At 41.8% G+C, this 22,373-nt stretch overlaps 1 protein-coding gene and 1 pseudogene across 15 annotated transcripts in view; one reads left to right on the top strand and one right to left on the bottom strand.

Annotated features, from left to right (window-relative positions):
* The window catches only part of NCOA3 (nuclear receptor coactivator 3), a 126,004-nt gene that overhangs the window by 44,755 nt on the left and 58,876 nt on the right, over positions 1-22,373 (top strand). The gene's annotated exons all lie outside the window — the stretch shown is intronic.
* LOC140707114 (U1 spliceosomal RNA) lies at positions 7,562-7,716 on the bottom strand (annotated as a pseudogene).

Below are 22,373 nucleotides of genomic sequence, written 5' to 3'. Positions count from 1 at the left end.
TTACTATTCCCTTCTTCTAGGGGCATCCTGGGACTGTGGATAAGATCAAAATGTGTTCAGTATGTCTCTGGTGGGGGAGAAAAAAAATACTACAGTCAGTATTTTCCTTTGTACTGAAAGCAGTACATTTCTATTTAAAAAGCTGGAATACAAAAAGGAACTGGAATAGTCTTCTGTCCCACTCCAGCAAAATCATGTCCAGGAAGGCTTAGTAAGTGATATGGCCTCTCTTTCTGTGCTGTCTTCACTCTCCACAGTACTATCTGTTCCCATGTAGTTCCTTTATGTTACTTGATGTTTCCACTTGATGTTTTTATTGTTAAATAACCCAGCATAATATATTTATTCTCTCTCGTGTATACTGTCCTTGAAGAATATTGGTATTAAACATTAGCACCTTCATGTTTGTTCATCTGATACACAACAAATGATAAACAGCATTAATTTTAAAAAGCAGAGTCGTTCCTTTGGTATTTGGATTAACACTTCCTGCCTTCTATTAAAAGGAACAAATATTGTTTTGATTCCTGAGCTGCATTTTAACATACTAGTCCAGGATCACGATTGCATTTATCTACACAAGTCACCTAGAGCCTTCTGCTACCTTGCTGCAAGTCAATGTGATCTGCATATCAATATATTGAGTTACCACAGTAACAGGGAATAGTGAACTCTAAACCAGAACAGTGTGAAAAATAGAGATCAAGAGGGGCAGTGCTACCCACAGCCCAGTTAAAGTACTGAATCATACTGAAAATCAATATGCATACACTGAGAGCTGGAATTTAATTTAAATTATGTGTTATGTTGATTTAAAGGAAAGAAGTGTTGTCACAGCCTCTTCAAAACAGGGTGACTAACAGGAGTTTGTGATTCCCAGTGTGGTGTAGTGGATAGAATTATGGACCAGTACTCTGGACAACAGGGTTTTAATCCTTTTCAGCCATAGAAACTGACTGGGGAAATGAACTGGCAAAACCACTCCTTAAATATTTCACTTACCTTGAAAGCCCTATTAGTCGCTGTAAGTTGGTTCCGACTTGACTGCTCTGAACATACACAACCGGACATTGCAGATTTTTGTACATGCTAAACATATGTATACACAGAGGGTTCAGAGTTTGCACAAAAATGTGAAAATGAGCAAAACTCCTTTTACTCTTGATAAATATCAGGTGTCATACAGTTTAAATCCACTGTGTGCAACAGTGCAATGCTTAGAATATAAAAAATAGAGCTACTTGGATACACGACAAATTCTCTAGGACCATGGAAAAATTTAATCAATGCAGCACTTATTTGCATGCAATTTATACCCCACCACATGTACAAAAGAGGATCTAGCAAATGGTAATGCTATTGAAGTAGCCAGCTTCTGGTCTAAAATAGTCTAATTATCTTAACATTTTAATTTGTTTTTAATTTTGTCAATATTTCATATATGTATCTATAAATTTAAATTGTGCAACCCTCTGATACAAATAAATAAAAAAATAAAGTCCACTATCTTCTACTCATAAACCAAAACCTCTAAAAGCTAAATTTGATGTCAGCAGCTGCGTACATGGTAATATCAATCTGAGGTCAGGAGTTTAGAGGTCTGGATGCCCGCTGGAGGGAATGGAAGCGCTAAACCATGAATTTGCTGTTTGGCCAGGAAATGAACCACCAAACCAGTGGTTCATGCCCATCTCTAGTAACAAAATAAGTTATTTTAGTTACTTTTTAAAAGAAGCCATCTAAATGTTCTTCATATATAGTATATTTTTCATATTCAATTTAGTGAGGCTGCACCTTGCAGCTATATAAATAACTAAATTGTCCAGTTGCATAAGGAATGAAATCATTTTATGTTGTATTCATAGTGTATAAAGTAGGTATATCTGTCTTATTGGGGAATAGGTTTGTAGTTATTTGTAGTTAGTTACTTTTAAGCTTCAACTTGGTGTTTTTTACCCACGGCATGCTAAAACTGTTTGCCTTGGGAAGTTGGACACTTTCAGGGCTTAATTGCTTTAATGACACCTGTCTAAATGTTTCAGGAGTAACATTTGGAAAATTATTCCTAGATTCATAATTTAAGGAATATAAACCCCTGTTTTGTGTGCTTTATATGTGTGTTTTCTGTGTATGGTAAAAACCATTAAAAAGGTATGCTTGAGATTGCTACCCCACTGCCCCCTGTTATTAGCTTGCAGATTTTTGTGATCAGCACCTTAGTGTAGCTCTATAAAGTAACACCTGGTAACACCTTTAAAACTATTTCAAGGTGTTTGGTGTCCCCTACTTAGGGCTGAATCTACATGCTGCTTCTAATGGTTTAGTTACCAGTATTGAGCTCCATTTCTATCTTGTCCAAAGCAATAATGGAATTCCATCTGAGCTACATGATTTCACTCCAAGTTCTATACTCTAACCTGGCTACATTGATTGAAAGATCACTCCACAATTTGAATGCATGAAGGGCACTTGCCTTCTATGTCTATTACACATAGCCCTTTAGATAGTCCTAGAAACTGTTTATTTGTTATGGCTTTCATAAACAAGAACAACTGATATCTCCCCAATGCCTAGCAATGCGGATGACAAATATAACACTGTGTTACCAAATAACCTGCATACCATTGCCACAGCTTGTTAGAGGCTATTCAGTGAGATCCACAGCAACCTCAGCGGTCTTCTTGAGAGGAGTGCCTCTTTAGGATACAGTGGTACCTCAGCTTATGAAAATCCTTATTGGAATGGCATTCGTACATCGAAAAGTCTGTAAGTCGAGGCAAGATTTCCCATAGGAATGCACTTAAAACCATTTAATCTGTTCAGGCTGTTTCTCGTTCGTATGTCAAGGCGCTGTTTGTAGGTAGAGGCATTAGTTCCCATAGGAACTAATGGAAAGCCGGTGAATCTGTATTCTACCACTAGGGGGAGAATTTTTAAAAATTTTTCTTCTTTTGACCTAAGATGAACTTAAGTCAAAAATAGGGCAGGAAAGTTTGTTTCATTCGCAAGTCAAAGCAACATTGTGTGAATGGAGCCGTTCATAACTCAGAACGTTCGCAAGTGGAGATGTTCATAAGTCGAGATACCACTGTATATGTAAGGTGGCGTTGTTGTTGTTTAGTCATTAAGTTGTGTTTGACTCTTCGTGACCCCAAGGACCAGAGCACACCAGGCCTTCCTGTCCTCCACTGCCTCCCGAAGTTGGGTCAAATTCATGTTGGTAGCTTCGGTGACACTGTCCAACAATCTCGTCCTCTGTCGTCCCCTTCTCTTGCCTTCACACTTTCCCAACATCAGTGTCTTTTCCAGGGAGTCTTCAGGATCTGTCCTTCCAGTGAGCACTCAGGGTTGATTTCCTTCAGAACGGATAGGTTTGTTCTCCTTGCAGTCCAGGGGACTCTCAAGAGTATGATCTTTTCCAATCCTCTGGCCATTGCTTAGTTTTCCAAACTTGCTGGCATATTGAGTGTAGCACCTTAACAGTGTCATCTTTTAAGATTTTAAATACTGTATTTGCCGGCGTAGAAGATGACTTTTTGGCCCTGAAAAACATGCCTCCAAGTGGGGGGGGTCGTCTTGTACGCCAGGTGCATGTCTAGAAAACCCTTCCTCTCTCCCAGTGAAGTCGCTTACCTGGTAGTAAGACCCATTAGAGCCCCGCTCCTAGCCTGGGAACAGCCTGACTCTAGTGCCGAACAGCTGACTGTCAGAACAGCAGAGAGGCGGCAGCCATTTTGAGATGCGACCACATGGCTGCCGCCTCTCCAAAATGGCTGCCGCCTCTCCAAAATGGCTGCGGCCTCCGAAAGGAAACCGAAAGGGGCAAAAGGAACTCTCCCCATGATGCAGCCAAAGCAGAATCACGCATGCGGAAGGGGGGGTAGTCTTATACAGCAAGTATATAACAAACTCTACATTCTGAGTGGGAATGTTGGGGTGCCGTCTTATACACCTAGTCGCCTTATACACCAGCAAATATGGTAGTTCAACTGGAATGCCATCACCTCCACTGTTCTTATTTTATTTATTTATTTATTTATTTATTTATTTATTTATTTATTTATTTATTTATTTATTTATTTATTTATTTATTCGATATAATCAATCTGATTTCAGTATTGCCCATCTGGTGATGTCCATATGTAGAGTTGCCTCTTGTGTTGTTGGAAAAGAGTGTTTGTGATGACCAACTTGTTCTCTTGACAGAATTCTATTAGCCTTTGCCCTGCTTAGTTTTGAACTCCAAGGCCAAAGTTTCCTGTTGTTCCTTTTATCTCTTGACTCCCTACTTTAGCATTCTAATCCCCCATAATGAGAAGAACATCCTTCAGTTCTAGAAGGTGTTGTAAGTCTTCATAGAATTGGTCAATTTCAGCCTCTTAGCATCGGTGGTTGGTGCATAAACGTGGATGACTGTGATGTTAAAAGGTCTGCCTTAGATCATATTGAAATCATTCTATCATTTTTGAGATTGTAGCCCAGTAGAGCTTTTCCCACTCTTTTGTTGACTATGAGGGCTACTCCATTTCTTCTACAGGATTCTTGCCCACAATAATCGATATGATAATCATCTGAGTTGAATTTGCACATTTCCATCCAATTTAGTTCACTGACGCCCAGGATGTCAATGTTTATTCTTGCCATCTCCTGTTTGACCACATCCAGCTTACCAAGGTTCATAGATCTTACATTCCAGGTTCCTATGCAGTATTTTTCTTTGTAGCATTAGACTTTCCTTTCACTTCCAGGCGCGTCCACAGCTGAGTGTCCTTTTGGCTTTGGCCCAACCACTTCATTAACTCTGGAGCTACTTGTACTTGTCCTCCGCTCTTCTTCAGTAGCATGTTGGACGCCTTCTGACCTGAGGGGCTCATCTTCCAGCGTCATATCTTTTAGCCTTTTGTTTCTGTTTATGGGATTCTCTTGGCAAAGATACTGGAGTGGCTTGCCAATTCCTACTCCAGGTGGATCGTGTTTAATCAGAACTCTCCACTATGACCTATCCGTCTTGGGTGTCCCTGCATGGCATAGCCAGTAGCTTCTCTGAATTACTCAGACCCCTTCGCCATGACAAGGCAGCAATCCAACAAGGGCTGTAAGGTGGCTGGATGCAGTCAACTTGACACCTTCTTGTCACACTATTGTTGAATGTGAGATCTCTTCTGGATGGGTATTTTTGCAGAGAGGTGTTGCCCTTGCTTTTTCAGGACCATCTGCCTACCATCCAAGAGGTAGACTGTTAGCGCAAAAACATGGAAGAACAGCAGGTTTAGCAGAGTATTAAACAGTCTTGGTAGTCCAGAATAACTCACGCACACACCAGCAGCTTCTCCTCTAGCAACGTGTACTTAGAAGATATTTACAGCAGTTCAGTCTGGCAGCATAACAGGTAGTATTCATCACAAAGCAGGAAGATAGATCAACTGTTCAGTTTCTCTCTCTCTCTCTCTCTCTCTCTCTCACTCTCACTCACACACACACACACACACACACACACACACACACCTGCTTCTGTCCAATCACATTATGTGTTGCATCATGCATGAGTCAGTGCTGATGAGTCATCATGACTCAGTTTCTACACATCTGTTCATAATGGCTGCTCATTAATATAAAGAGGTGCATTTTGACTGCTGAAAAAGTCCCAGGAGGCTTCTGAAAGCGGCGCGAGGGGGGGCTCTGGGGGTGGGGGGTGGCGGGCCTGCCCCTGCCACACCCCCGCCCACCCCCACCCCGGCAAAGCGCAGGTTTCAGAGGCTTCCCCAGTGCATTTTCACTGCCTGTTTACCTGCTGGGCAAGCCTGGGGAAGTTTCTAAGAGCAGTGCCAATCAGCTGTGAGGCGGGGAGGGGAAGGGGCTGGAGCGGAGAAGATGGCTCCCGGCTCTTTTCTGGGATGGATTCCTCGCAAGAAATGGGGCGTTTGCGATGATTGCTTCCCCCCAATCATCGCAAACGCGTCCGTTTTTGCACAGCTGATCGGGGGGCCTTTGCGAAGATCGCACGCCCCCGCCGATCAGTTGTGTGAAAATGGGGCGTTTACGATGATGGGGGGGAAGCCATCATCGCAAAGCGATTTTTCCCCATAGGGAACATCACAATACGATCGCAAAATCTTCATCGCTATGCGGATTCGTCGTTAAACGGGGCACCCATTAAGCGAGGTACCACTGTATTTGAACTCTCCATTAACATCTTACTGCCAAAGGAACCTAATATATTGAATTCAATAGCCACAAATATATGAAAATGTCCATATGAAAACAAAAGGTATAATCAGGCATTTTTTACTACTCTGTTTTTTCGTGTCTGCTGTATTCATTTCATTGGAGAAATTGAAAAATTTAATCCAAAGCTGTCTGGAGAAGCTGAAGGCAAAAGTCTGGCATTTATCTTCAGCTCAAATATACTGTATCCTGAAAGAGATTAATACTGGAATGTTTTCCAAAGGTGCTTTGAGGTTTTAGATTTTTCCCTTGATGTTGTTAGGCCTCCAATTAAAATGGGCCATCACTGCCAAATATATTTGTGCATATGCATGTGCATTAGTTGTGCTGTGTTTTTTCTTCAAGTTTTCATTAAAAGTTATAAATTAGTTTAACAATTATGAACACATTTTCATCATGTCAGATTACTCCCTGATTACTAGTAGATAAATGTGCTTTATGGAGGATTCTTTATATGTTATATAAATAGTCTGTATTAATCTTGAAAGTTGCTTAAATATATACAACCGTAGTAACCAATCAAAGTGATCAGATTACAGTTTATATTCAGAACAGTTTTCAGAATGATAGAAACTGCTCAACATCTTAAAAATGACCTCACAGGGTGGTAGTTTCTTTTAGACATTTTAAAGCAGAGGCTATATATGTGGCCACCGATCATAATCACTCAGTAATTGAGTTTCTGTTTCTGTAATATGTTAGACTCGGTGATCTTTAAGATACCCTTTCTAATTCTATGGATAGAATCCAAACAACTTGTGAAACAGGCCAAAGTACTAGTGGTTTAGGATTTACATTACTTGTTCAAGGTGGCATGTACTTTGTACTGTTGTAGGTTATTCTTTCTCAATGGGAGGCACTGCTTGTAAAAACAACAGGAATTGCTTTGGCAGCAGGCTCTGAGAATTTTCTGCTGTTGAGTTTTTCAGCAGAGTATAGTAAGATTGAGGCCTGTGATTCTAAGACAGGGTGCTTAAGTGGTCTACATAGCTAACATTCAACATTTAAAATATCAATTTATTTACCGTATTTTTTGCTCCATAAGACGCACCCTCCCCCAAATAGAGGGGGAGAAAGTATGTGCGTCTTACGGAGTAAATACAGTAAAAAAGGGGTTCAGCCACCAACACCCAGAAGCCTCCCACTGCCATGCTGGGAGGCCTCTGAACTGGCACCAAAGACTGCTTGCTGTTCGGACCTCACCATTCTGCACTGCTAGTTTTCCAGGATCTGCTTCCTGCAGCCCACCTGGAAAACCAGCAAGGCCAAGAGGCCTATGGCAGCAGGCAGTGAAAACAGCCAAGGACCAAAGGGGAAAGGGTGATTCTAGAAAGACCAGGGGAAACCATAAACACAGTCCCCCACTTAGGCAGTTGATTTTCCCACATTTGGGGAAATCACAGGGATCAGAACATCCAAAATGCAACAGATGAGCCTTACCCTGGGAAAACCATTTTTACAATAATGGTATCTCCCCTGCCAGATATGAGTTAGAATGGCCCCTGAAAATTCTTCCCCTTTCTGTGCCCTACCCCCCAAAGGCATGGTGACACCCCGGCTGCACCTCCTGATCAGAGCAGGGCTGCACAGCCCCAGTCCTGAAAGAGGCCAAGAGACCTACTCAGTGTTTTGGGGTGCCCCACAGGACCCCCATCAGGGGCTGGAATGTTCCTCCCACACAATCCTCCAGTGCACAGATATTAGCATACCTAATATGAGGGGAAGGCAGGGAAAGCGGGGAAATTCAAACTTTCAGTTAGTGAAGAGGCTGCTTGTCTGCTTCCTTGCTAGTACAAGCAGTTAGAGAGCTGGGAGAGAGACCTGGAATTGCCTGGTATTGTCATTTTAAAATGTAACATTTAGTTTAAAAGCTGCTTGTTTTGGGTTAAACCGTGCTTGGGTGAAAAGGTGCTCCATTTGAGTTGAAACCTGCTTGTGTAGAAACGTTCATGCTTGCCTTAAAAATCTGCTTGTTTTTCTTTAAAAGCTGCTTGTTTTGGGTTAAACCATGCTTGGGTGAAAAGGTGCTCCGTTTGAGTTGAAACCTGCTTGTGTAGAAACGTCCATGCTTGCCTTAAAAATCTGCTTGTTTTTCTTTAAAAGCTGCTTGTTTTGGGTTAAACCATGCTTGGGTGAAAAGGTACTCCGTTTGAGTTGAAACCTGCTTGCCTGGGAAGCGTTTCAGACCAGCGCCGATCACCTTTTAGATGGGGAGAGGGGAGGGGGCAGGAGCGGAGAAGAGCACAAAATGGCTGCCTGCTGCCAGCTGGCTTTTAGCTGTTTGGGGCTCTTTTTTTGACTGTTTTGGGGTCTACCAAGGCACTGTGAAGAGCTGGGCTCAGTCTACAGTACCTAGTAAGTGACTTTCTTTTAATTTCTAAAAAGTTTCTGACCTTTTTTCCCCATAAGAATGCATTAATTAATATTCAATGCATTCTTAAGATAAATTTGGATTCAACTTGCAAACTTTTCAACTAGTTCTGGGCATCTAATAGAGAATGTATTTCCAAAGGGTGTTGCAGCAAGGAAACTAACTGTGCCTCGTGACTTGTAACTAGATTACAGTACAGTGGGGTCTTGACTTAAGAACGGCTCAAGTTAAGAACATTTTGACTTAAGAACCGCTCTCATAGGAAAATATTGACTTGACTTAAGTACTTAGATTTGAGTTACAAACTGAAAAAAACCCACGTGGGAGGCAGGGAAAGTGCAAAATGTGAACTTTCAGTTAACTGTTGGCCAGTGAAAAGGGTGCCTGTCTGTTTCCTCACTCCTCCCAGCGTTTAGAGAGTGGATTGGGAGACAGTCTTCGGACTGCCTGGTACTGCCTGGACTGTATTTTCCCTGCCTTCCCCGAACCTTTCTTGACCTAAGAAAAAAAGAAACAAAATATCCCCCTCTAGTGGTCGAAGGCGGAATAGCAACTTCCCATTAGTTTCTATGGACGGAAAATGCAGATTTGACCTGAGAACTTTTTGACTTGAGAACCGCCTTCCAATACGGATTAAGTTCTCAAGTCAATACCCCACTGTACCTGCTTCCTGATTTCAGCTACTATAGTTTGTATTCAGTTTTTTTTTTGCCTCGTGAAGAACATTGTTCATGGCTGTTGTGCCTTGCATGCTATAAATGTTCAGTTATGTCAGAAACCCGAGATTTGGTCTTACGCTGAGCATGTGCTACTGCTGGTGAATGGGTTAAGCTTTGTGTTGCTGTTCTTTTGCATAACCTAACGTAAATAAGGAAAACCAGCTGTTAAATAGTTTAATTCCACTATTTATGCTCCACACAACTAAAAGGGACCTCTCAATGCAGTGCCAAATCAGACAAACCATTTCTAACTTAATATAGGCTTGAGCTGTAGCTGGGCAGAGTTGCACAACAATCTCATCTGTCATTGAGACATTTCTATAAGCATGGGAGGAGGTGAATGAAAGGAAATGTAAAATAGGTCTTATCACTGGCTGATAATGGTCTATATGTACTTGAATTAAATTTATGGTACACAAATTTATGGTACATAAACTAGAGTACACAAAGCTTTAAGTCTCTCCATTTGTTAATGACAGTGGTAATGGTTCTTAATGCCACTGTTGACTGCTGCTCACTTTACATGGTTCAAATGTTATTCTGTTATAGTTTACTAAATATTTTATTACATTATTTGGTTCAGAATATATTTTCCTTGTTTCCTCCTCTAAAAAATTATGTGCGTCTTAAGGTCTGGTGTGTCTTATGGAGCAAAAAATACGGTAATCTGCTTCAAACATAAATGTTAACAAGAGTTTCCCAGTTTCCTAAGCATTGGGTTTGGTATTTACTCATGTTATGGGACTTTTCTAAGTGCCTTTTACTGCTACTTCTTGTGTCTTATCTTGAAGTGCTTTCTTTGAGGCACTAAATCCCCTGGAACAGAACAGGAGGTGCAGCTGGAGTAGACTTTTCTATTTTCTGGGGTTGTGTTAGAGACAGCCAGAAATGCCCTTGTACAAAAACTCTTTGGGGGATTGAAGCCATTGAATTCTGGAAATTTTAAGTTTAACTATGACAAAGCAACAGACATCCTGTTCATATGGCATTAATCATAGGGGATTGTCAGTATCACAGACAGATCTTGGATAAATTTATGCTTCCCCAAGTCAGTTAGAAAGTGTTTATCATTTTGAGATTTTGCCTTAGAATATGTCATCTGAACAGTATCTCAGTTTATATCTTCTGCACAGTCAGGTTCAGAGCTGTATGAAATATTAAAAGGCTTAGAGACTATGTTCACTGTTTCTTTCAGAAGAGTGTTCTTAATTAAGTTTATGCCTTGGCTGACAAGACTTTCCATGTTGAGTATGCACCATCTACATTTTTTATTTAGTTTAAATGTCCTTTTGCAAAAAAGAAAGACCTAACTGAACTTGAAATTGTTGATTTCTTGAGAAGGAATGTTAATTTTTTAAAATACGAACTGGAGTCACTGTTCACCTATATGGATTATTCCACTTTTAATTTATTTTTTGCCTTTATGTGTCTGTAATGTGAGGTTTGTAACAGAAATTTTAACTATAAGTTTCTGAAGCACATTTTCAGAATTTATATTCAAAGCACATATATAATACACATATACAAATTATTTCTTTTGAGAGATGGCTCGATATGCAGTCCACTTGTTATATAGTCACATATCTTTTGTCACTGTGTTTAAGTCATCCCTTTTTTGTTTTTTTCCCATGGATAATAGTTAACTTCTCTACTTCTTTTGAGGATACAGTATTTAAGTCTCTGTCAAGTAAAGCAAATTGTTTATTTTACTCTGATTGGCATTTTGAAAAAAAAAACACTCAGATGGGTAATTAAATTAATTAAAAGCCAGATCTTTAAAGAAAGATGTCTTAGGACATCATAGAAAAACAATAGAAAATTATAACTGTGATTTGGTCAAATGAAACAGACTTCTGATTCAGCTGATTTATATGGATACATGAAAGTTAAAGCTAAGTACTGTATTAGTTTTCTAGGTTTCAAATACGATGACAAAACTAGCTATTTGACAGTGGAAGTAAATGCTGTGTTTTTGTGTGTGTGTGTGTGTGTGTGGCCGTGCTTGAGTGGAGAAGAAGAGCAGGCTTGAGAATAAAGCACTAGGGAATGAAGATTTAATTTAAGCCAGGTAGCAAAAGAACTCTTTGCCTGTTTTGCAAATTAAGTTTTACCAGGCTACCATCTTTTACACAATTCTGTGCCTTCTATTCTTGTAGAGAGCCTCTGTCAGATGCTGCTACTTGGTACTTTAGGCTAGATCTAGACATGGCAGGTTCAGTTTTATTAAATTGCCTCAGTTTGTGAACAGCCATATGCCTGTGTCTTTTCTCTCTTTCACTTATATTGTCTGGCTTTGCTGTTTCTGTTCTGGCTTGCTTAAACCACAGCTTTCTCTGCTGTCAAGTCAGGAGAATATAGTTTAATCACTTATTACAAATGAAGTGTGAGATCAGAATTAGATGATTTGATCCTGGAGTGTATATTTTTGTGTATGTTCTTCTTGCAGATGTGGAGGAAGCATTTTCAAGTGTTTTCTTTCTGAATGAGTTTTTTGGCAGCCAGAAAGTGAGTGTTTCTTTTTTGGCAGCCAGAAAGTGAGTGTTTCTGCACAAGAAGCCCTAACATAAAAACACGTATTTAGCACAAAATGCTAGCTTTCTGCACAAAAGTTTGTTTCCTTGTTAAAGCTTCTGCTGACAGAAAAAAGTATTAGTTTTCTGCACATATGTAGTAGCAAAAAAAGTTTCCAGCAGTTGACAGTTGTGTTGCTGAGACATGCTTTTCTTAAAGGATGAGATAATTTGTGAATATTTATTATACTCTTAATCAGGTCACTAGAGTTTGCTTTAAAAAAAAGTTTCCCAAGTCTGGAAACCATGCTTTGTTTGAAGGTGGGCCTATTTTTTTAATATCTCCTTATGGCTGCTTGAGATAGGGAGAAGGAAATATAATAGTCAAGCATGCAAAGTTTTATGCACATTAACCAGTAACTGTTTGTTTCCCCTTACATGAGCATTGGGGTAGAATTTTATGCTCTCAAATCTTACTGGAAGGGCCTGATCGCTTAGTACAGATGTGTTTCTTTCACTGAAATGAATGGAGCAACATGCTCCTGTATGTGAATTTTTTAATATGAATTTGTACTCATCAACAGTGGCTGGCATCCAGGTTATTTTTTAACTCTTCTTTAAAACAGAAGCTCTTATGTTAGAGCATAACCCAGACTGCTTCCTCAGCTTCAGAAGTGGTTGGCCATATGGCATTGGGAGCTGCTATGCAAGAAATATAAACTCAGCCCTCTTGGGTGCAGTGGTTTTTTAGTTCTCTGGATCCTGGCCAAAGGCTGGCATTGCTAATGTGCATAAAAATGGAAATAACTTTATTTACAGTTGTTTGGCAAATTTTAATAGAAATGAATATAATATTATTTTTGAAGGATCTTCAGTATTTTAAATACCTATTTTAATTAATGATTTTGTCCGCATTTGGTGCATGCGCTCGTAATCTCAAGATTAGATCACTGTAACGTGCTCTACGTGGGGCTACCTTTGAGGCTGACACAGAAACTTCAGGTGGTGCAGAATGCGGCGGCCAGGCTCCTTACAGGAGTGAGGAAATACCAACACATCTCTCCAATGCTGGCCGCATTGCATTGGCTGCCCATCTGTTTCCGTGTCAACTTCAAAGTTTTAGGACCCCGATATTTGGCAGAACGCCTCCTCCCACCAAGGTCTACCCGGATCACCCGCACAAGTCAGGAGGTGAGGCTGAGGAGCCTGATGCCAAGAGAGGCCTAGAAGGAGAAAACATGAAACCGGGCCTTCTCAGCGGTGGCTCCTCGCCTCTGGAACAATCTCCCTCCGGAGATTCGCGTGGCCCCCACACTGGGCACCTTTAAAACCCAACTAAAAACATGGTTATTTATCCAGGCCTTCCCTCCAGCCAACTCCTGATTTCTCTCTTACTTTTCCTTCTTTATTTTACTGCTGTTGCTGTTTGATTATTATGTATTTGTCTCTGTTTTTATTATCTGATTTTATATTGGAAGCCGCCTAGAGTGGTCCGGTGGGCCAGATAGGCGGGGTATAAATAAATAAATAAATAAATAAATAAATAAATAAATAAATAAATAAATAAATAAATAAATAAATAAATAAATAAATATCACTGCTTTTTACAATTTTACACAAAAGATATATAGCTATACTTTAATTGTATAATGTCTGAAGTCCTGTTGCTTAGCAGAGTAAGTTGCAATTAGAGTAGGCCCATTGAATCAGTAGGGATTTGGGGAGCCAGTTCTCTGCAAATTCAGTCGATTCAGTGGGCTTACTTTAGTTGTGACTTATTGTGCTAAGCAGTCAGATTCCAGTCTGTATCTTGTAAGTAATGTTGAATATTTGAAATAATGATGGTTACAGTATCATGTTTCAAAAGTTTATTCATAAAGCTTCAGATCGGCTGGAGCAGAACAAGGCAGTTATCTAGAAAAACAGGAAATTCTTTTGCATGACCTTCCTTTGCACTCTTGAACTATGTTTTAGATACACACCCTTTTATAGATGGCTTCTAAACATTCCAACCAAATATTCCCTTTATGTGATAGATGAGCTTCAGTTCTATTCCAGAAGTTACCTAATTTCATATTTCTCTCCTGCAAGTCATTTGCTTAAAGAAAACCCTTCTAATTGCAGATTGTTTTATGTTATGGTAAGATTTGAGTTTAATGTTAGAGAAGTGTTACAGGGCAACTTATGGCATTGGGACACTGTATTAGATTTATGAAGTGAAGTTTACTGTCACTCTGCCCAAAAGTTCTGAGATGGGACAATTACTCATGTGCTTAGGGGATCTGAGAAGAGAGGTAAACTCCAGGGCACCATCTTTATCCAGAAGGTGACACAATGATTGGTGCATTGCATGTGTTTCATGATATGACTGGTTCAAACCACTGAATCTGTATTTCCTTTTTTTTGGTCAGAAACACCATTGTCAAGTCATGGTCTGATATAATCAGTTTATTGTTATGTATAAATCAAAATTTGTAGTTGGTTTGCAGTGGTCCCCAGGCTGAACTTTTCCAGGTATTTCTAGGCATAGAATACTCAGAAGTGGTTTACTGATCTCTCCTTCTAGTGGTGCTGTGGTACTATGTAGCTTGTTCAAGAGTTCCCTATTCTATTTCTGGGGCTGGCCAGTGGTAAATTGACTGGTGTCATGATGAAGCTGTAGCAGTGTTTTTGATTATCACAAAGGCATTTTGGATAGCTGATGGGCGCTGACAGAAGGAGTGGGGAAAGAAAATTGAGGATTGGTAAGACAGCGTATGGTTTGTTGCTATGGTTAACACAGATGCTTGCTTCGTATTGTATGTGGACTTCCATTTTCCATTCAGCATCAAAACCTTGCATTGTCTTTTCTCAGAGTTATTTTCTGAATAAAGAATGTGACATTTTTAGTAGGCAAAAGGGAAGGAGGAGCTAGGTAAATGCTAACACCCTGTTTTCCCGAAAATAAGACCTAACCTGAAAATAAGCCCTAGTATGATTTTTCAGGATGCTCGTAATATAAGCCCATCCCAAAAATAAGCCCTAGTTAAATGAAACCCTGCTCTTCAGCATTGTGCAGCATTGTGCAGCAACCAGAAGAAGATGATATGACTGTATTTGAATAAATGTAGATTGTTGTATAGTACATTAAAAAAAATCCCCTGAAAATAAGCCCTAATGCATTTTTAGAGCAAAAATTAATACAAGAACCTGTCTTATTTTTGGAGAAACACAGTATATATTCTAGGTTAATATTGCCAAGATAGTTATTGCCTTGAAGATGTCTCATATTTTTAAAAATTCTGTCTTCCATGGGTCTTGTTTATAGTGGGGTTTGAATGCTTGCAGCTTATTCATAAAGTAGCAGCATGATTGTTTCCTGTCTAGGCAACAGTAATTAAATTGCACCAAACTTCATCCTTTATTTGGTCTTGAAGCCCTCCTTCGGTTAGCTGTTGGAGTACTCTGGATTTTAAAAGTATTGCAATTGCATTTTGCCAGTGGATGACTAAGACTGCAGTGGCACTGTCTCAAATCGCACTCTGCCACATGTATTTTAAAAGGCTAAAACAGGCTCTTTGTTTGAACTTCAAAACATGGAGCTGTGTAGAAAATAAGGTTCTTGGGAAATAAATTGATTCTAAAATCAAAATTGGGGTATGGAATGTGAAAATGAAGGATACTTATAGTTGGTAAATTTGAAATAGAAAGCTTAATTTTTTTCATATATGCAAATATTGATAGTTACCGCTGCTAATATTACATATGGTTTGTGAGAAATCTGGTACTAAGCAATGCAGGATTAACTTGGTGGACCATATGCTTGGAAGTGGTTAATGAAGTATCTCTTTAAAGAATGTAATTTGCAAAATTGTATTTTGTTATAAAATTACTTAATCATAACAGAAAATAAGAGAAGACAAAGTTTTGATGGTGGTATACTTTAAAAAGAAAGATATGCAAGAACCATTTTAGGCTGAAGAAATGTTTTATGCTGTCTTTCAGTGATGTAGAACAAAAGAATCTAGGTGTATAACTATTTGTAAAGTTCAGAGGTATTATCAGATGTTATGGCTCAAGCTTCCAGCTTTCAGTGATGTTAAATGGAAGGTTATTTTTTTTTTACTCAAGCATGTTTATACATTCTTGACATCATTTCTAAAATTGTTTAGCTGAGTTGAAGAGCTGACTAGAACTTGTTGACTACTTAGTGGGGATCATATGGGGAGAACTGTTAAACTAGCAGCTCTCGCCATCCCACAGATTATCTCTCTGTATAAAAGTTGTTTGACAGTGTAACAGGCTACCTCAGAAAGTGGAGGGCTCGCCTTTGTTGGATGTTTTAAAGCAGAGGATGGATGGCCATCTATCAGGAATACTTTATCAGCTAATTTTAGCAGGAGGTTGGACTTGATTCATAGAGTATTTCCAACTACAAAATTCTTTTATTTCAATTGTACATTAATTTCTGATCTGTACTATTTCAAAATGTGAATATAGAATTGGAAATGTTTAGTTCTTCATCTTGGTGTCTGTCTATAGTCACACTTATGTGCAGTGCCACCCCTTTTGGAAACTTTTAGACAGAGGACTTTGATTGTTGCTCCACCACTCCCTTAATGCATGCTCCAGCACACCCAGTTCTATATCATTTTCCATAGTGGCAACAGGGATATTCAGCGTGCTGTAGTAGATAGAGTGATAGATTAGTGGCCAGGAGTCCTGGATTCAATTCCCCCCTCAGCCATGGAAACTCAGTGGGTGTATGGAACTGGTAAAACCACTCTTTCAATATCTCATCTTGAAAGTGCTGTTTGGTTTGCTGTAAGTAGGTTCCAACTTGATGGCACATAATATATCAGCTATGCCCTACTAGGACTTTTCTGAAATTTTAACAAAAATTGAAAGAGACTGTTGCTGTAAATAAATAAATTTACTTTATTTTATACTTAAATAATTATAGGCTGTTACCCTCTTCATTGTATCTATATCAGTGGTGCCCCGTATAGCGACGATAATCCGTTCCGAAAAAATCGTTGCTATACGGAACAAAAAAGCCCATAGAAATGCATTAAAATGTGATTAATGCGTTTCTATGGGCTTCAAACTCACCGTTCAGCGAAGATACTCCGTAGCGTGGGCATTTTCGCTGCCTGAATCCGTCCCAGAAAATAGCGGGCGGCCATTTTGAAACCGCGCCGCCCGGGCAGGAAGGGGATCTCTTTGCAAGCCTTTTTTAAAGTTTTTTTTTTTGGTAACAAACCGACCCTCGTCCGGCAGCCCCGCAGCATGAAAGCAGCCGTGTTCTCCCCACTAGGTCCTACTCCCCAGCATTCCCTCCTCTGCCTTCCCCCCACCCTCGAAGAGTCACAGGGACGAGATCAGCACACAGGGGGGGGCCTCCGGGAAAAACAAAGCTGGATTTCTCTGTCTGCCGGGGTGTGTGTGTGTGTGTGTGTGTGTGTGTGTGTGTGTGTGTGTGTGTGTGTGTGTGTGTGTGTGTGTGTGTGTGTGTGTGTGTGTGTGTGTGTGAGAGAGAGAGAGAGAGAGAGAGAGAGAGAGAGAGAGAGAGAGAGAGAGAGAGAGAGAGAGAGAGAGAGAGAGGCCTCCCCCCACTGTCCTGGAGCAACTCCGAGAGGAGCCCTGCGTCCTCTTTTCACCCCACCTTTCTGGCACCCCCCTACCTTCCCCGCTCTCTCCCACCCCCATCCCCACCCCGCAGCTTCACCACCTCCTCCTCCCCTTGGAAGTGATTCCCCGGGACTCTTTCCTCCATCCCACTCCAACCTGCAACCTCCGAGCCCTCCTCTCGCCGCTCGCGGCCCAAGGAGGCCGGTTGTCTCCCAGGCTGGCTCCACCTGTGCTGATCCTGGGAATTGTAAGGGTTAAGAGAACCGAGCCTTGCCTGCTAGAGAGGCCGGAAAGGAGGCATTGTAAGGGCCTTCTCCTTTTCGGCCTCTCTAGCAGGCAAGGCTTGGTTCTCTTAACCCTTACAATGCCCAGGAGCACCAAGGGGAGCCGTGAGAGGAAGGCTCTGAGGCTACAGGTTTAAAAAAGGCTTGCAAAGAGATCCCCTTCCCGCCCGGGCGGCTGCCTCTGAGGCGGGAAGGGGTGCGCCACCCACCGCCAGCCAGCCAACCCCAGATGCCCGGTCTCCTTGGCGGGGCGAGGAGGGGGTCTCTGGCGCGCAGCCCCCATCCAGCTGCTGCCGCCCTGATCCCAGTCCGGCGGGCACCTCCTCCTTTGCAGCACCTCCCCCCCGCCGCAACTGCTCTCTGGCTCGGTTCCCCAGGGGTGCGCACGGAGATCGGGGCCAGGCCCTTCGCCCCTCCTTCCCTCCCTCCTGAGATGCCAAGCCGGAGCGCCCCTGCTATTTAAGCAGGAGCTCTGGGGGGGGGGGAAGTGTGGCGCCGATCAGCTGTTTAAAAAGGCTTGCTTTGCCATGATCAGTTACCCAAGCAGGGAACCGATCATCGCAAAGTGAAATACCCCCATAGGGAACATCGGAAATCTTCATTCATCGTTATACGATGCAATCGTTATGCGAGGCAGCACTGTATTTATTTACAGTTATTAGTAACTGGTTGAAAAAATACACAGTATTCAGACTCTACACCAGTGGTTCATAAACTTGGGTCCCCAGATGTTCTTGGACTGCAATTCCCAGAAATCCTGGCCAGCACAGCAAGTGGTGAAGGCTTCTGGGAATTGCCAAGAACATATGGGGATCCCAGTTTGAGAACCACTGCTCTACACTATCATCAGTAACATCACTCGCCATCACCTGGATGGTGCCATTAGCAATCTCTGTACCATAGGCATTACTGATGTTTGCTGAATCAGTCTTAAATAGCCATCTACCTGGAACATGAAAAACAGCAACTCACTGTCAGGCTCTATTATTGATACAGCTCTTGATGCCAACAGTGGCTGCATTGTTGGTACTGATCATGCTAGCATGTACATCTGCTACATTGACAACAACTGTCTTTTCTGTCCATTTTGCTTTGATATTATCCATATTGTATTTTGCATCTTCAACCATCTTTCTCTGTATAGGCATCCTTTAGTCTTGAGAAACTATGATAACGTGCTCTGTATGGAGGTCTTGGAACAGCGTTTAGTGTGGCTGAGAAGGCCAGTTCGAGAGTGACAATCCTTTCCACACTGAAGACAAATACAATCTGTCCCCTGTCCAGCTCCCTGGTTTTGCTGGTTTCGGGACTGCTTCTTTGCCTTGGCCTGCTGGACAAGTGTCTCTTCGAATTGGGAGAGGCCATGCTGCACTACCTGCCTCCAGGCTGAACACTCAGATGTCAAGGTTTCCCATCTGTTGATGTCCATTCCTAAGGCCTTCACATCCCGCTTGCAGATATCCTTGTATGGTAGTTGTGGTCTCCCTCTGGGGCACTTCCCCTGCATTAATTCTCCATACAGGAGATCCTTTGGAATCCAACCATCAGCCATTCTCACGACATGCCCGAGCCAACGTAGACAGCGCTGTTTCAGTAATGTGTACATGCTAAAAATTCCAGCTCGTTCTAGGACTACTCTATTTGGAACTTTGTCCTCCCAGGTGATACCAAAAATGCGTCGGAGACAACACATATGGAACGTTTAGTACTAATTTAGTATAAATGCATTTTATATGTTTTTTAACTTGTTTTAACTGATGTGAGCCGCCCCGAGTAGACGTTGTCTAGAGGGGTGGGGTAAAAATCGAATAAATAAATAAAATAAATAAATAAAACGTGTTCAGCTTTCTCTCCTGCCGTGCACAAAGAGTCCAGGACTTGCTGCAGTACAGGAGTGTGGTCAGGACACAGGCTCTGTTGACCTGGATATTGGTATATGCCGTCAGTTTCTTATTAAGCCATACTCTCTTTGTGAGTCTAGAGAACATGGTAGCTGCTTTGGCAATGTGTTTATCCAGCTCGAGATCTAGAAAGAGTGTGTCAGAAATGGTTGAGCCAAGGTACACAAAGTCATGAACAACCTCCAATTCTTGCGTGGAGATAGTAACAGAGGGAGGTGAGTCCACACCCTGGCCCATGACTTGTATTTTCTTCAGGCTGATTGTTAGTCGAAAGTCTTGGCAGGCCTTGCTAAAATGATTCATGAGTTCTTGGAGGTCTTCAGCAGAGTGGGCAACAATGGCTTCATCATCAACGAAGAGGAAGTCCCGTATGCATTTCAGTTGGACTTTGGTCTTTGCTCTCAATCTAGAGAGATTAAACAGTTTTCCATCTGATCTAGTCCGGAGATAGACACCTTCTGTTGCAAAGGCATGCTTCAGCATGACAGCAAAAAAGATCCCAAATGGCGTTGGTGCGAGGACACAGCTGTGACAAACCCAGACCTACTGGGATCTGCCACACGTTAACTAAGCTGCCACCAACCATTCCCTATAAGAAGTCACACAGACCAGGGATGGATTTTCAACAAATAAAAGAATAAGGTTTATTTAAAACAACACACAGGGAAAATAAAATGATCAGGTGAATAAGATATAGTAACGTGGCTTAGTTTCACTCATACATACACACAGTTTGGTTCACACAGAACACTCAACTTGAAGCACAGACCCTGAACCTATCAGTTCTGGCTAACCATACAGACACCTGAACCTATCAGGTTGGTACTGACTGACACACAGTAGTACCCTGTCTGACACACAGACTCCCACACCAGCTTCTTCTTCCCAGCTGCTGCTTCTTCTACTAAACTCTCCACACACGCTCCACATATATATACAGTACAGCCCCTCCTCCTGATGTCCCGCCTTCCACTCCCCATAGGATGGAACTTTCCCTCCAAACCCATGACAGACAGGTAACATCAGTGCTGTATGTAACACCTCCCCTCTTTATAAGTTGTTTTGTAGGGGGAAAGCTAAGGTGCTTTTCACCAAAAAACAACCTGGATAAAACACACAAAAACAGTTATACATACAATACCATACTTACTTATACTTACACTCTATTAGGCATTTAAACCTTTACCATTAACAATACATCAAGTTACCTTTATTCATACAAACCAACATGTTTAATAAACAGACACATTTGACTTTTTGTCATCAAAATATATACATAGTCCATGTTTCTTTCGCCGTCTTCATTCTTCAGGTCTTCTTGACAAGGCGTCAGCAACACAGTTCACTGACCCTCTGACCACCTTCACTTCAAAGTCATAGTCTTGCAGGTTTAAAGCCCACCTCATAAGTTTACTATTGTGGGTTTTCATTGTCTTTAACCATTGCAGTGGTGAATGGTCAGTGCACAGAATAAAATGTCTTCCCCAGATGTAAGGCTTGGCCTTCTGGATCGCGTAGACTATGGCCAGGCACTCCTTCTCCACGGTTGCCAAATGTCTCTCACCTTTCTGGAGTTTCCTACTCAGGTAGGACACTGGATGCTGGTCACCATTCTCATCCTCCTGGCAAAGAACTGCTCCTACCCCGCTGTTAGACGCATCGGTGTAGATGATGAATTCCCGGTCGAAGTCTGGAGCACGCAGCACTGGATAGTTGATTAGCGCCTGCTTCAACCTCTGGAACGCCTCCTCACAGTCGCTGGTCCACGGGATGCGGTCATCAGCCTTCTTCCTCATCAGATCGGTCAGCGGAGCCGCAATCTCGCTAAACCTCGGGATGAACTTTCTATAGTAGCCCACCAACCCAAGAAATGATTTGACTTTTCTCTTGGTGTTGGGTCTGGGCCAATCACGAACTGCTTCTATCTTGGCCTCGAGGGGTTTTATCACTCCTCCCCCTACTAAGTGACCCAAGTATTTTATTTCTGGGCTACCCAGCTGCAGTTTGTTCTCTTTGCAGAGTCTAGGCCAAAGCACTTCCTCCCCTGGATTAAAGCGCCTCTCCCTGCCTTCCTGGTCATCCCAAGCTTTCTTTCTGACCTTTTGAGCTTGCAGGGTCTCTGCTGCTAGCTCTAGGTTTCTCTTTAGGTCATTCCTTAAAGAGCCTATGTATGTCACAACGTCTTGTGGGTCATCCTGGGTGATCTGCTCCCAATTTTGTTTGATCAAATCAAGGGGCCCTTTCACCCTTCTCCCAAATAAAAGTTCAAACGGACTGAACCCGGTACTGGCTTGTGGCACTGATCGATAAGCAAACAAAAGGGATTGCAGCTTCTGGTCCCAATTGTTTGGATTCTCTGCCAAGTAAGCCCTAATCATGCGCATTAGAGTCCCATTGAACTTCTCAGTTAACCCATTACTTTCAGGGTGATAGGCAGTGGTTTCCTTGTGCTTAATTCCACAGATTTGCCATAACCGTTTCATGAGCTTCGATGTAAACGATGCGCCCAAATCTGTGATTATTTCTGAGGCAAATCCCATCCTGGACATATACCCCACCAAGGCATCTGCCACTGTGTTAGTTTCAATGTTAGTCAAGGGAATGGCTTCAGGGTACCTCGTGGCATGGTCCACAATGGTGAGAATGAACCTGTTCCCCCTCTGTGGCCTTGGGCAAAGGTCCCACAATATCCACCCCTATGCATTTGAACGGAGTGTCAATCACAGGCAAAGGGCACAACTTTGCTTTGGTCC

The sequence above is a fragment of the Pogona vitticeps genome, chromosome 4 (genome assembly GCF_051106095.1).
Source record: "Pogona vitticeps strain Pit_001003342236 chromosome 4, PviZW2.1, whole genome shotgun sequence".
Classification (NCBI taxonomy): domain Eukaryota; kingdom Metazoa; phylum Chordata; class Lepidosauria; order Squamata; family Agamidae; genus Pogona; species Pogona vitticeps.
The sequence above is the reverse complement of the archived record's forward strand: the minus strand, read 5'-3'. Positions and strand labels throughout refer to the sequence as shown.